This window comes from Anopheles nili, chromosome 2, assembly GCF_943737925.1.
Source record: "Anopheles nili chromosome 2, idAnoNiliSN_F5_01, whole genome shotgun sequence".
Lineage (NCBI taxonomy): Eukaryota > Metazoa > Arthropoda > Insecta > Diptera > Culicidae > Anopheles > Anopheles nili.
The window spans coordinates 23,071,478-23,077,500 of NC_071291.1; positions in this window are offsets into that span (position 1 = coordinate 23,071,478).

Here is a 6,023-nt window from a genome sequence, read left to right on the forward strand (position 1 = left end):
TGCGGTTTTTGGCGTGTCCAAACGGGGCTCCGATAGCTAGATCTCGTTTGTCGAACCAAACCTGATCGGGCCATGCAGACGGAAACCATGCAGAACGGAACGTCCCAATCAACTGCTTAAGTCTGTGTTTGGGCACCGGATCGGTGTGATTAAGCAGGGCAGAAAAACCACAGTTCCGACGGTGGCACCGAGTCGAGGAAAGACCGTTTAAGAGGAAAGAAAAAAACTTCAGAGAGAAATAATATCGATAAATATTTATTTCGCTTCTTACACGTGCTTCTTTCTCCACAGCTGGCTTGACCGGGCGTAGTCCCCTTAGTCCCTTTGGTCGCGTCCGTTCATCGGTTGAAGTGTAAAATTTATTTATATACGCATTTAAATATAATAATTTAATTTGGGCCGACGGCGAAAGCGTCGTTTCATCGTTGCCGTGCTCGGATGCATTGCCCTTTCGTTGAAGATATCGTTTTTTTTCGCTTGCTCTCGTGGTTCTGAAGCGCCTGACGGAAGGTCACTTGGTGTCAGCTCGTAAAGGAAAACGGCCCTGTGGTCGGTGATCGCGCTCCGTAACATGTGACAAACGAGCAAATTATGCTCGATTCACCATGCTCTTCGGTCGCTTGCGCGGTAGTTGCTTGGTTTGTTGGTCAAAGATGTTCGCTAGATGGGCAAATAACGTGTACGGATGGAAAATCGGCACAGTAGAGACCCTTGTTACGATTGCTTTAAGCGTTTTAACCACAGCAACCTGCATGGGATCGGTTTTGTATTTCTGCCCAAACAGCACTCCTGCAGCGAGTGCATGGTGAAAAGAAAATTAGAGCTTGATTATTTCGTTTACCAGCTTCATCGGATCGCTAAGAGGCACCGGAAAGCCGGCCAGCATGCTGGCTGATTTTCCGCCGCAATCGTTTCGTCACATTAGCGTCGTCAAACTCCCCGTAGGCCGATTGACGCTACTTACTCAACTGCCCAACGAGAGCTTTAGCTTCCTCCCTGAGGGAACGATCCACTTGGAATGGTGCTCTCGTTCCAACCAGAGCCAGCGTGTCTAGCTCGGGAAACACATCTGGGTCGCGAACTGTCCCCCACGTTGCGGTTGTGACGAGCGAAAGCTTCCTGCGCGGGAGCAATAAAAGACTGACGGATGACGGATTAACAATCCGTACTAAAGCCCCACGGGAGATGTGGCCATGTGCGCCTCCGTTCGACCACCTTCTTCGGGCGCACCTTGCTTGAGGCCACCGTAGGTGGGCTTCGGCGATGAGTCAACGAGTAAACATTGGTTCCGTGGGCTAACCATGGGCATAGCACCACAAGCAGACCCACACCTTGGAGGCCAATTCATTAATCGAAGCCCAACGTGCCCAGCCGGAACGGATCGAGGCTCGGAACTGCACGCGGGTGAGTTTGTTTTATTGGCCGAGTGGCTATTTGTTATACAACGTGCGCTTGCGGATGGCTCGCTGATCGCGATCGGCGCGTGAACCTCCTAAAGGTCTGCGAGAAGACCTGGGCAGCCTACGCCAAAGGCTAAGTCTTCCTTGCGAGCGTCCACTGCTTCGCAATATCGCCATATCGTGTGTTTTACGAGCTTCTGTTAGAGCCGTATTTCTGTTTTCACACCTCCAACAGCGCGCGTCGCTCGTCAACGGTCGTGGAACAAGGCGTTCCATAAAATAAAAAACCAAACCCGTGGAGGCTCCAAGCGCACATCCGCCAGTCGGAGAGAAAAACCTTCGCGGCGCAAACACGACGAGACTGCGCAAATCGTAAACAAGAAAATCAAGGTGTGTGGTTTGCCAATTTATTATCACTTATTGTAGATTTTTTTAAAACTCCATCATAATCCAACATTAATTGTTTGTGTGTGTGTGTGTGTGTGTGTGTGTGTGCTGGCTTCGTGCCCGTTTTTTGCTGCTGCTCGTCGCGCCGGTGGCTGTTCTGCTTAGCTTATGCTGGTTTACGCAATAAAAACATCGAGTGAAGCCGTTACCGTGTACCGAGCGACGGTGTTTTGTGGTGGAGAAAGCGTCGATGCTCTGCCATTCTGCCACCTTCCTGGTGGGTGGGTGTTTAATTTCATTTTTATGGTTTCTTCGCCCGTGGAAGGATACATATTCATACGTTACCATGCAGCTGAAAATCAAGCAATTTACGCCAATAAATTGTCCCAAAAGAGACGGTAGAACACGGCACCATCGGAGATGGTTTACCAAACTTCCACCAAACTGTCGGTTTAATGAAACCACAAATTGGCGAGAGGAAATGCGTAGCAAATACTAGACGAACCTAATCCGGGCCGGCTAGGAATGTAGGGGAAGAAAAAAGACCGCATGCTGCTCGATGCGTAAACATCAAATTACTTATAATAATGATTGCCCTCAAACAAGCAGCTCAACTGTTTACATGATTACCGTTCAGGGCCCGTCCAGGGAGCCCAAAAAGCTCGTCAAAATGGAGTTACTCTGTGCGTGATTGTCCCCATCGTTGGTGGCCGCGTGCGTAATCGCGCGTCGCGTGGGGCACGTTTCACTGGCACCTGGCACTGAAAAAAGAAGAGAAGAGTGAGAGAAGAAAAAACACAAAGACGAAAATAGGGAAATATTTGCATTATTGTCTTTTAATCACTTAATCACACCGTAATGGTGCTTCCACCAGCTCGCACGAGATGGAACCAAATTAAAAAGCAATCTACTCGCGCGCGCCCTTTTGCCAGCAAAGCCGGCGCAGCGTTTCCATGGTGACGCTCGCGCGCGCCCTTCCTAGGGCGTAGGGGGAAACACATTATCCGAAGGATCGGTGACAAATTGACGCAATCATCATCGCACTGGCGCAATGCGGTATCGCAAGGGTAGATTTGGTGCCGTGCTGTGGTCCGATTTTCGTCCTTCCTGCTTTCCCAAGCAGCCAAGGACTGTTCTTTCGACACCATCAGTATTTACGAGCTGCTGCCAGCGGTCGGAGAAACACTCTTGCCAGCACGCGTCGGAGGGTGTCGAAGGGCGCGATAGACGAGTGGCTTCGAACGCCAGTGTAGGTGACGTCGTTACGGCCCAATCAAACCCTACCATGCCTAATTCGGTAACGGCTCACTCCCGAAGGGCCGGACCTCATGGCTCATTACATTTCCATTTTGGTGTGCGGTATGTCGCGCCGATTTGTGAACCAAAGTGGCATGAGCTAATATTTGCCACATGACACTTCGCTCGAGGGTGGCAGAACCATTCGGATCGCGAAAAACACTATAAATATTTAATTTTATTATTACCATGCACAAAATGCGCAGCACGGTTCGCGGCGAGTTTGAGGCTTGGGTTTGTGCGGAAAAGCGCTCAACGAACCGACCGGCCGGGTGGGTTATGCCATTAGTGAAAGGTTGCCCGCCCAATGGCAAAGTTTCCATCGGCGCAAAACCGGGGAATGAAAAAGCACCGCAAAAAGGCCGACCCAACCGCTGAGTGGCCCCTTTTTGCCGGGCGCGATTTATTGCATTTTGTTTCGCACAATAAAGCTGCAATGTGCTGTTTTAAGAGAAAATTTATTTGACTTTCCACTCTCTGGGCCACGGCGATCGAAGGGCGCGCATTCGGGGTTGATTAGGACGCGCCGGCGGTTGAGGACGTGCGTAAGGTAAAAGGCATTTTTTACACGGGCCACCCCTCGACTGAGGGTGTGAGGTAAACGTGTGGGAGGAAGCAGTTGTTTTTGAGGGAAAGAATGAAAAAAGCAGCTCATCCCCCACGGGTCTTCGCTGCAGAACGCGTTTTGGGAAACGATTTTTTTATGTTCGAAGGCTCCTGAAGCACGAAAAAACGCTATAAAAAACAGCTCACGACAACCGAGGAAGCCTTCTGCAGCATCGCGGAAACCCGCCCCGGTCAGTCAAAACCATCCGCTCAGTCAATCCGTCTTTTCAGCACTTTTCGCTCAACTCGCCTGATCAGCCGCGAGAAGACCCTTTCGGACCCGTTCCACCCAGCATCCTTGCCATGGCCAGCGCCCTAGTTTCAGCGCGCGCTAAACATACACTCTTCACACTTTACCAGAAAAGGGACGCCGCCGGACTCCATCACCATCATCCCCAACCCCTCGACGGGGGTGAAGCGGGAGTGAGGGAGACGGAAGGAATGGCCACAATGCCGGCCGGTCGCCGACACTTCACCGTCGGTCGAAAACCGAAAATTAAAGCTTTTAAAAACTCGCGGTCAGTTTGTTTTACGATTCGGCTGCCCCCCCTTCTCATCTTCCCTCTCACCCCTGCTAGACCCCTGGTCATCCCCTTGCATGTCCTGCGGCGACTGGCGGCTCCTTGAAAAAGGGCGCGAATGGAACATGCACGAAACGGCACACACACACACACACACCTTCGGGCACGCAACGGCAATCATCAGCCCCTTTTTGGGAATCCCAAAGCTCAACTATAAACGGTTCAGCATCTTTGCCGCCACCAGTTTCCCTGTCTCTCTTTCTCTCACACTCGACACACACACACACACTGTCCCTCTCTCTCTCTCTTTCTCTCACTCGCACGATCTTCCACGTGCGCCTTTCGATCCTCGTCAGAGGTGTGTTTCCTCCGTTCTTCCCTGAGGTGATCATAGGCTTTGGTTCTAATTTAAATTTTTCGATTTTCCACCCGTTCGGCAGGGACACACAGGACGCAAGGGGCGGAGGGGGGGGGGGGTGCCTCTCTATGCCCCGCAATGGAGTAGCCGGAATGGAGTCGAAATGCTCACCCCAAAATGAATAATTGCCCCGCGGATATATGGAGAAAAATGAATGCCGAGCGAGCCAGCGAGTGGCCGCAGGAACCGGTGAGAAGAAACAACCCGCGTCGAGCGCCTGCGCAAGGACCCCACCAGCCCATAATTCGAATGCCGACAAACACGTCGGCGGTGCCTCCTGCGAGCCTTCGATTTCACTATTCAAACAAAATCAAATTATGAGGCCGCGTTTTGGGGCCGCGCACCGTTTCGGGGCGCGATTTGCTTGCAGCCGCCGCGCTCGAATCCAATTTATCAAACGAACGAGAAAACGATCCCTAATTAAAGGGTCGGCGTGGTATAATTTGGCGTTTTAATATTTTATTTGTTTGTTTCTAGCGTTATAATTTGTTTGCCCGACCGAGCGGCTAGGTTTGGACCCGTTGCGGTGCGACCCGGGCAGAATGTTTTGGGACGCGATTTGCGACGGATTTTTGGTGCGTGTTTGTGCATCCAGCGACACGGATCGTGATCGCGATCGGTGGAATGTTAATTCGTGGGGGTTGTTCGTTCGCCACCCTTCTCCGCGGAATGGAAAGATTTCTCGGATGATTAAACGTGTCATCATTTTTAACACCAGCGTGGCGTTCTTTCGGTTTCGCCGACACATTAGCCATTTTTTTTTATTAGTCTACGATCGGTCGATCTACGTGTCGATGATTTAAATCATTCGCCTGAAATGCCATAAAGCTTTTCCACACGCATAGAGCGGCTCTGTTTTTTTTTTGTTTTTTGGCTCAGATGGGGTGTAAAGGGAGTTTTCGCTGCTTCACCTTGGGAAAACGAGCGCGCTAAAAATAGAACGCCATAAAGCTGGTTGCGCCACCATTTCTGCACGTCCGAGAAACGTGCGCGCGCCTGATGGGAGTTGGAAATTGAAAAATAAAATTCCACCAGCGATTAATAATAGTTTTCACCCAGCGCAACCGGGAGCTTATTTACATATCCCGGTCCAGGAGTCGACCAGCCCGGTATCCCGAAACGTATCAATTAGTTAATCGACCGACATTACCGGCAGCTTCTCCGTAAAACTGTGCTAAATATTGTACTTGAACCGTGCACACGATCACACGAGCAAACGACGCCTGGCACTCCATCGTAAGCCGGTTTCGTGTCACTCTGGCAAGCTTAATCCTCGCACAAACGCAGGCACCATGGCACATTATTGTGCGTCAAGGGCTTGGACCGCCGTCGCCGATCATCCCGCAGGACGATCGCACACGGGGTGCATCTTAATAGCGTAATGATCGGTGTTGG